This window comes from Corvus brachyrhynchos, unplaced genomic scaffold (genome assembly GCF_000691975.1).
Source record: "Corvus brachyrhynchos isolate BGI_N302 unplaced genomic scaffold, ASM69197v1 scaffold139, whole genome shotgun sequence".
Taxonomy (NCBI): Eukaryota; Metazoa; Chordata; class Aves; order Passeriformes; family Corvidae; genus Corvus; species Corvus brachyrhynchos.
The window spans coordinates 4897791-4908049 of NW_008246062.1; the positions used below are offsets into that span (position 1 = coordinate 4897791).

The 10259-nt window shown below is 39.2% G+C and overlaps 1 long non-coding RNA gene across 3 annotated transcripts in view; it reads right to left on the reverse strand.

Moving 5' to 3' along the window:
* Nucleotides 1–10259, reverse strand: part of LOC108449710 — a 49113-nt gene that overhangs the window by 31393 nt on the left and 7461 nt on the right. Inside the window, exon 3 of one of the 3 annotated variants that reach the window (XR_001865980.1) lies at nt 807–1030. The exons of the other annotated variants lie outside the window; for them this stretch is intronic. This is a non-coding gene — a long non-coding RNA (uncharacterized LOC108449710). The remainder of the gene's footprint in view (nt 1–806; nt 1031–10259) is intronic. 3 annotated transcript variants of the gene reach the window in all.

The following is a 10259-nucleotide window of genomic DNA, read 5'->3' on the forward strand; positions in this document are numbered from 1 at the left end:
GAGAGACTAGATATTCTCTGAGATCCCTTCCAACCCAAACCATTCTATGATTCTAGGCAAATAAAGAGGTATTATTTGTGCTCAGCTATGTTCCTCCTTTCCCCATTCCCCCCCAAATATATGGTCTACTCGTAAAAAATAATCTGGTCATTCCAATCAGCTACAGGAAGTTCAAGACTGTGACTGATAGATTGTATGCACCATCTCTAATTACTCTGTCATCTGTTTTCTCTCAAGTACTGGGCAATTTCAATGAAGCCTTAAGTAGGGAACTCAAGTCATACTTCCTTGTCACATATGCACTGTACTTTGTTTGCCTCTCTGAAATATAAGCACTGCCACTTTTCCTGTAGGATCCATATTTCTTTTTACTACTTCCCTCTACATTCTTCTCTCTCTCTCAACATTTCACAAGTTTGTTCCTGAAAAAATATCCATCTGTAAAAAATAAACAGAACAATAAGACCTTGTAGGCATGATGTAAGTGTTGCTTGCATTTTTTGTACTGATACTTACATATTTAATTAAACACAGTCCTGGCAGCTTTGTAATTGCTTAAGAGTATTCTAACAAAAGCCTAACTGCTGAAGTGGGCAGAATTGTGTATTCCTTCATTTTTCTTGCTCTCCTTTAGCACATTCTGTGCAGTGCAGGAGTGAGTGTATGATTTACTATCGTCCTGGAACAATCTCTGCAAAACCTTACTTCTGATTCCCCTCCCCATCTCTGCCTGTTCACACACACATCTACACATTTTGTATCTGGAGTGGTCCCAAGGGAAGATCTGATTCATCTTGTACACCTACCTGAATTCAGTGAAGTTTCACCATCATGGAGGAGTTTGGCCCCTTCCAGCAAAGCTCTGCAGTGGTTACCAAATATATATGAAACAACCCAAAAGGTATTCTCTTCCAGATTATGAAGCAGCAGATCAGGCAGGCAGATGGAGCAGACAGACAGGAACAGATAGGATTTTCTCTCAGAAAAAGAAATGGCAAATACTTCCATGGATGAGCTCAGAGCAGTGCAGCTTTGGAACAAATATGTGAAAGGAATTTCAGGGGCTTGGAGGAAAGTTGCAACTAAAAAAACCAGATGTTACCAACTGCAAGAAAGACAGAAGTGTTCTCAGCATGCTTGTGCCAGGTGCAGCTCCTTTACCCTCTTGATGCTATAGGATGCAACTGGCCAACAGATACAACCAGTGTGAGACTTCTAAAGATGCTGGGGTGCATCTTCATAAAACACCATGGAACAAAATAAAAACTGCCCAGAAGTTTACTTCTGAGCAACCTTCATGCTAGAAAAAAGTAATTCCCAGAAAACAGCTGGTCAAAATCAGGAAGTGCAGGGTAAAACTCACATTCAAAAGTTTCATACGTCTCATTACCAAAGCCAAACCTTTTGGTGCAAAGATATTATGCAAGAGCAAATCTCAGTGATGAGATCAATGCTAGAGTTATTCCTGAAACTTTGTTTTTGTGAAAATTCCTGCTCACAGCAGCTGCCATAAACTAATGAATGGACTTTGTCCTCCAGGAGAACTTGTCCTGTGCTCAAGGAGCTTTAGATCGGACCCAAAGGTGTTGGTTTGCTGTGATGAAGTTTGCTATGGACAGGTAAAGAAATATGAAGCAACAGACACAGACTGACCCTTCCTAAAGAAAAGTTAGGCCTAGGTAACAAAGTAATTCCCTACTCTCTGGATCATTTAACACTTTATAACATTTTTAGATGCACGTTTCCAACCTTACTGTCATTCATGGTTGTTTGTATAAAGATATCACAGGAATGTTTGGGTTTATTTTTGTTGTTGTTGTTGCATTTTTTTTTTTGGTTGGTTGGTTGGTTTGGTTTTTGTTGTTGTTGTTGGATAATCAGAGACACCAAGCAAATATTTGGAGAGTATAGAGCTCAATGACACAGAATAGCTCAGAGACAAATCGTTTTGGATACTCTTAGAAAAGACCTAGTGGCATTTTTTTTTTTTAGCGAATAAGAATCAGCCTAACCTTTGCATGTACATTGAGCAACAATATCGATCCACAAACCTCCAGGGACAGCTTACAGGCAGAAGAGGTCAGGAAGAAATGCTCCCCGTTGCACAGCAGGGTGTTCATCGGGAGGAACCATGGAGAGACATTTGTTATTCATGATTTCCTGGAAAATCTCACTGACCTCTCCAGTGCTACTCTTTGCTGTAAAAAATTTATGTGAGGAATGAAGCCAAACCAAAGCACCAGATTAAACTACTGAGCCTGGGACCGAATGGGAGAGGTTACCCAGCACAAAGAGAACAACATGTTTGAGTTCATGCTATAAAGTCAGACTGAAAGTCCAAAATCTGCAGCAAAATAAACTTTTAAATTTCCAGGTAGCCACTGAAATATCATTCTTATAGATGGAAATTCCTCTCCTAGTTCCTTTTGGAAATAGATTGTTGTGTCTGGAAACTAGAATGGGAAAAACAGGGCTGCTGCAATTGAGCAGTCGCTTCTTTGGACCTGGTCCCTATCTCTTCCAGCCTTTCCTCCGGAACATGTAAAAATTTCAAAAAAAATCAAAAAGTAACATGCAGGCATTTATGGCTGGGCAGGCATGTGCTCGCATGTATGTGAAAGAGACAGATGGGGAGAGGATTCCTGACCCAGAAGTGTGATTAAATCCAAAGCAGGTTGATAAAGGATCTACTGTAGTAGGATGTATTAAAAAAGAGAGTTATTGTATCTTCTGAACTGATCAAGGTGATAAAGTAACTGATCACACAGAAGAACTGCTGGAACTGCACCCAATTCTACTCTATGAGTAAACAGAGTCCTGTGGCTCATTCAAGAGGCTATAAATTTAAGCTTAGTATTTCAGGTCTATATCTAAAGAGTGACAGAACCTCATATCTCCTGATTCATCCAGAAAGAATGCATCATCTTTTTGTACCAATCTAATCAGAAACACTTTTGCCACGTCCATTTTTCTTTTTTAAGTCAAAAAAAAGGCACAGAAGAGATTTAGTTTCGGGTTTTCTTTTTTTTCCCCCCCTTCCTCCTGGATATGGAAAAAATAAAACCAACCTCGACTTTGCTAAGCTCTGACGCAGATACCCTCATTGCACATCTCACAGCAGAGCAACTCATCCCAACCCTGTGCTTTAAGTACCATCTAGTGGTTACAAACATATTTGCATTTCTGTTGTTGGAAGGTCTTTTAATTCAGATTTCTCATCTTTTAAGAGATTAACTAGTGCTATCATTTTCTGAAATAAAAATAAATACTCTTCCATTTATTATTCTTTCCCTTTTTTGGAAGAAAATCTTCATGTCTTTTTACTTACATCATCTCAGTTCCACCGCAATATTTAGCAACTTCAGAGAAAAGAGGGCTCAAGAAAAATCTATGTGTTTTTTTTTCCTTTTACAGATAGAAAATAAATGTCAACACATGATCCTGCATTTCCTTTTTATTTTTAAGATTTTCCATTAAGAGTTCAACACATATGTCTCTGAATATGCATTTGAGAATTGCCCTTCAATTTGAGCCATTTATTATTTTTGAAAGTCCTGCTCCCGCTATCTACCTATCTTATAATAATATCTCTCTTTGTGTGTTCCCCTTTCCATATTGCCTGCCATCTGTTACACGATCGCTGAGAGATAAGCCTGGTTCACTTGTTTGATTAGTTATCTTGCTTTCTATGTCAGTGGACATTGGTTAAACGTACCCATTGTGTTGCCCTCCTGATATCAGCAAAGTTACACCGTAAACAGGGAAAGGGGACCTCCTCTTTTCCACCAAATCTATGTGATTCTCTTCCAGCACAAGGCTCCAAATGTCCATTAAGTAATCACAGTCAGTCCCCTTTAAACAATGGTTTGGGAGAAATTAGATTTTGTCTCATTCTAAAATAGACATTTATGACAGATTAAATGAAAATGTTTAAGACACCTGTCTTCTCCCTGATTCTAAAGGTTGCTCATCGATACAGGTCATGTTCCTTGCCATCGACCTCCAGTGATGGTCAAGCTCCTCATAAAGAGCCTTCAAGAGACTCTCCTCTGCATGACTGGCAGCCCAGGGCAGGAGGGTACCACAGCAGCTAAAAGGGTCTAAAATTAAGAAAGATGAGCTGAGTCCTTGCATGCTTTGCTCTGCTGATGTGCCATGAGACCCATCAGTCAGTGAAGCTCCTAGAGTGAGGGGATGGTGCTGTTCCAGGCTCCAGGACTCTGTTCGGCTGTTCTGCTCCAGCAGCTCCTCAGGAGCCACAGGCAGCGCTGTAAGGACAGCTCAAACACCAACCTGGGCATAAACATCTCTAGGTGTCTAAATTCAAGTGTTTTATTTACACACAATATCCCACTCAATACTTCAGTCAGCTAAAATTTGGCAAGACAAACTCCACCACAGAAGGTTACTAATTTCACCTTGTAAGTCTAACTGGCAAGTGATGTGAGAAAAATAAAGACAATAAAACATTTATCATTCTCACACTGCCTCAGCACGGGTTATTACCCTCTCTGAGTTTGTCCCCACAAACATTCAATTTGGTGTTTGTCACAAGTGATGGAGCAGGATCCCATAAAGAAGGTCCTGCTGCTGATGGAAAATGTTTCTGCCCCTGGTTCTCAGTCCCAGCTGCTTATGCCCTCTCCCCAACAATGAGATTTTCAGCCATATTTTCATATAACCATAGTCTAACTCTGGAGATACTAAGAATATGTGCATGGAAAGAATTCTTATATGACAGCTTAAAAAGTCAGTTAAGTTCCTAACTGAGAAAAGCATCATTTAACTACTTTCCATTTGACAAAATTTAGAGATTCCCCCTTTTCCTGATAGAATACTGCTCATGCTGCTTGTATCATACATCATAAATTGCTGCCTAATGTTGAGCTGTGAATTTTCATCCTAGAAATTCTGCTGGAGACATTTTGACATAAGCACAAGACTTATTGCTGGGCAGCCAGTAGATCTGACATCTGTGATGACAGATATTCTTTTTTCAAATGAGTATAATGACACCAGAAAGAACAGGATCAAACTTAATGTCCCTGAAGTCTTTTTCTGCGAGTTGCCGATGTACCCACATGCAGATTTCTGAGAAATCCCTATCAGCAGAAGCAGGGGCATCACACAGGGTTATGGGAGCGAGAAGAATGTACACATTTGTTTCATCAGGCAAATGCATCTTGCCTGCAGGGGTGGGGAGGGCAGGAGGGTGGAATGTGGAGACCTGGACTACAGCTAGTGGATAGTTCCTGCTCTTACAGGGGAAGATATGGCACGTCTGTGGCCTACAGCACATTTCTGTTACGTTACCCAGAGCAAATAGTTTATTACGTATCATTACCTCCAAACAACAGATAATCAATTTGGATGTGTCCTTATTTACCTGGACAAACACTGGAAGGCTTTGCAATTTAATGGCCTAACTGTTTGTTAGAACAAATAGACCTATTCAATTCTGAGATCACAGTCAATCTGACAGTTTATAGTTGGTTGGTTTCTGCTTTCGAACTGTGAAACCTTGATTTGTTTTCAAGGTGTAAAATTAGCAGTAACATTTTCACATGCTAACGGGTAAGTCCCTTATTGAAACATATGACTGCACTTGCTCGATGCAGAGTAAAAATAACCTTGCTTAAAAACCCAGCACAAAGCCTATGGCCTGCCTGAATTTCACACAAGCCCTGAAGTGATACCAGGTGTGAACTGGCCCAGACATGAGCTGTCTGCTCAAGAGTAAATTTCAACTATTAATTTACAGGCTGGAGGAGGAGGTTTTCCACTCATTATAAAATTATATTATTTGTATACAGCTCTGCAGAGTAGCAATGGAGTGCTTGAATGGAGCATGAGCAGTTAAAACAGTAATTCTCTGAAATTATTAGTCTTGGCAAATCATTCCAAACCCGGGAAAGGGGTGTTAAATCATCTCCCATTGGTTTAGTAATACATTCCACCTTGTAATCACACTAGTGTAAATAAGTATGAGGTTAAAAAATGAAAGAATACCTGAACTCAAACCTCTGCCTGGAGATCTTTGAACTGAAATGAGTGAGAACAGCATAAAAGGAAAAGAAAAACGGTGAGAGGAGAAAGTGCATTTTACCACCTTAAAGCATTGGTTATTTTCTCCTGTTTAGTTGGGCGGGCCAAACTAAGTTCTCAGAATCAGAGAGCCAAGATAAATTTTGAAAATATCAAACCAGACTGCAGTGAGAGAGTTGAAGACGGAGAAAGAAAAAGTCTGGCAAATTAAACATCCTGTAAACCTGGCCAGTGTGGAACGAGTTGCTGTTTCCACTACAAACACCACTTTATCCAGCAATATCTCAGCATTAATCTACTTGAGAGACCTACTGGAGTTCAGACTTATAAAAAAGACATCTATTAGGATGCACTGAAATATATACATGGAGTGTATGTGGTAAAGGAGGTACTGTAAAGACACAGTGATGTTCAAAGAGGATGCTTCAAAATTGCACATAGGTGTTCCCAGCACTCTCTGTCCAGAGGACAGCTGCACCCAGATATGCAATTTATCTGCACCTATCTGCATTTTCATCATTTTTCTTTAACTTGGAAACTATTTGTTCCCATGAGGAAAGATAATTATACAGGAATACTATTACTCTCCTGCCTTGGTCTTGCCCCTTTTTTTTTGAAAGTCCAATCTCTTTTAATGTCTCCACATAAAATAAGTTCTATATTCCCCTATTAATTTTAATAGTTCTTCTCTGTAGCCACTCCATTTTGAATTTGTCTTTTTGTAGCCATTAGTGCCTGTAAGTTACTGTTAGATTTTTTTTGTACTTGCCTTTCCTGTAGTTGCATCACTGTAATGATTCACAGACATCACACAACTTCTATGAAGCACAGGTTTTTCCCCTCCCTCAATAATAACTGATGATCTCTCTTTTTAAATCAGAAGTTGCTAAGTTACAATTCCTCCTAAGCTCATGAGTGATACCACAGAACTGGTTCAAAAGGAATCCTACCAGCAACCTTGACGGAAAGCCCACACTCGACACAAAGTTTTTATAAAGTCCATTTACATCTTGGTTATCTCACCCTTGGCCATGCTGAGATGGATTACTTTCTATTTAATAAATATTCTCTTAAATCATTCCCTTAATTACCACTTGAAACATAGAAATTCTATATTACAATTTTCTGAATTGTGTGTTACTTAATCACCAACCTACAAAGAGCAGATGCCTTACTAGATACATCACAAGGACCTCAAGGAGATGAGGTCAGGGAGAAGTAAAACCACACACAGCGCACAGAACACAACTGCCCCAATAGCTCTAACTCATAGAGGGGTATCCATGGACACAGGGTGCTTCACTGACATACTCAATTCCCAATAATGCCATTAAAACTTCTGTTTAAAGGCTAGACCACCTAATAGTAAAGCTAACACAACTGTCACTTAGATTTTCCCATCAAAAAGCTTCTAAAGCCTTAGATTTTTTTTGTTTCCAGCTCTTGACATAAGGGATATTTTTTAATCTTTTACTGCATTTTCAATTGAAGGTTTTCATAAAATGGCAGAAAAAAAGCCACAGTGAATCCTTTTCCTAATTACCATTAACACTAACATTATCATTGTCATTATCTGATGCAGAAGTGAGTTCTTTAGCTTTTTACTAAGGCTTCTTGCCTCTCTATATCTGTGAATGACATAGGACAGGCTTTTATTGGAGGTCCTGAACAGACTCAGAGAAACATTTTTGTATCAGGGTGCTAGGCACATTTACTCAGTGAGTTCCAGGGATCCATCTTTAAAATAACTGTGTCTTTATAGTACTAAAATTCTGCTGTTTCATTACTGACATAGCTTAATTGCTTCACAATCAGGGGAAAAAAATTAGAAATAAGAAGAAGAAAGAAAGAAGAAAAGCAGGAAATACCTGCCTGACTTAACTACTTTAAGCAGCATGGTGCCGAATATAACTTAACAGTCCAGTGAACTGTCAGTGGCAGAAGTAATTGCAAATTGGTGGGATAGTTCTCTATGTGATGGGGATAGGAGTTTTTCATGCCTGTTTTTAATGGGCAAACAGCTCTCAGGGCAGCTTCATATTCTGTCATTAATTTGTAAAGATCCTTTATAACGTAGAAAAGTTAAGATAGAAAAAAAAAAAAAAAAATCCAATTACATGTTTAATGACTTGGCATTTGTGGTAATGCTATCTAGCACAAATTCACCTGTTAGAAAACAGTCTATCTTTTAGTCCCTGGGGTTAATAGAGTGCAAAAGCCTAGTCTTATCTGAGGGTGGGAGAAAAGTGAGTAATTTTTTCCTACCAATAAGAAAGAAAAGCAATGACAAAATTGATTATGAATCTTCAACCTGCTTTTTTTGAGCTTAGCACTTCTATTTATTATTAAATACTTTCTAAAAGAAAATAACAGGTTTCTAATTGCTGGTGTCTGACTCTTCCCCAGGATTTTGCAGAGGCACATGGGACTTTTTTCCCTTTGTAGCCAACATGAGCACCCACTGGAGTGAGGCTTATACCCGTATCATGTCACGGGGCTGTAGTGGCAAGGCTGCAGAGCCTGCCCTTGAGATCAAGGCCTGCTTCACTTCCATATGGAAATGGGATCCATAATAAATATGGTTCGATCACTCAATAGATAGATGTAAGGATTTATCCTGGCCTCAGCTGCATGCTCATAACTACACTCAAATCAGCAGTGGATGCTTAAATGGGACTAAGAGCAGAATTTGTTCCACAACAGCAAAGAAATACAGCTTATGCAAACATACATATTCATTTTCATGTCTCCCTTTATCAGTCACTGCTTTATTTGCATCTCACCCTGAATAAAAGGTTAGAGAAGGCATTAGTAATGAACGCTCCCATTTTAAAACATTTAAATAGCCTGCAGTATAAATTGCATATTCTAACTGACTGCTCTGGTGTCAATTTCTGAGTCCAGTGAAAGGAAGAGAGGCAGAATTTGGTGTGTTTATGCAACAACTTCTTTGCTTAATACCAGATTTGTCTGTGTCACAGCTAAACCAGGATTAGCAGCAGAAATACTAAATTATGTTACAATTCATACACTTCATCTAGCCCATGTAAAACATGGAAATACTGTAATGTCAAAGCAGCAAACAAATAAACAAACCAACCAACCAACCAACAAACAAAAAACCCCCCAATTCTCATCAGTCCAGTGTCTAAAACCAGGAGTTTAAAGGTAAGTTCTGTCTAATGCTGGAACACAAGCCCTGCAATCAAGACTTACCACCCCTGTTCCTAAATCAGCTTGCAGTTCGTCTGGCTGGAGATGGCTAATGAAGGCCAAATACTGAGCATCCAGACTAATGAAATCCAGTGACTTCTGTAACCTTGGGTTTTCTGAGCAAGAACCCCCACAACTTGTACATGAACACCTTAGGGTCAATTATGGTTTTTTCCTTAATGTTGGTTGGAGAGGAAAACATTGAACTTCCCAGTTCCCCAGCATCTTTCCTCTGTGGCACAGAAGCTACAAAATCCAACACACCCTGAAAAATCTGGACATGTCTGGTGCTTGAAGAATTAACACTTCCAGCATGCCCTTTAGTGATGTGGAGGTTACAGAAGAAATACATAAATTTCAGCTAAAGGAGGGGATTCACCCCATTTAATATTAGCTTATAAAAGCAAGGTTTAATACAAGTATGTCATCTAGGTTCCCTTTACAAGCTTTTTGAGAAAAGCAGGACTGCAGTGGGGGTACATCCTGACCTCATACAATTATTGAAGGTGAGTGTCGCTGTCTTGCTCTTGAATATTACTGTCTCCTTCCCTTGACTCTAATGCAAGGGGAGACCAGCCCAGACTAGGGAAAATTACATATTCCAACATGGCAATTTAATTTAAAAGAAAATAACAATCTTTTTTTTTATGACCTGAATCCTTATTTGTATTTAGATGCTATGAAAATGGAGTCTTCTGTAACTGCATGGATGGATGGATGCATGGATGGACTTAATTTTATCTTTACTGTATGGTCAAAACGTATGTTTGTGGGTTTTACGTTTATGGAGGTTGTTTTGTTTCATTTTGCTGGTTTGTTTTTGGGTTTTTTTGTAAAGTTGTTATTATTGTTGATTCTTATTTGGAACAACCTGAAAGAGATGTTCAGCTACTTTGGGGAAGCATGGGGTGCAGGGTCAAACTTGTTTTCCCCAAGTGAGTTGAAAGTGATGTGCCCTCATTCCCATGGCAAGGAACATTTCCTTTAACGCATCTGACAAG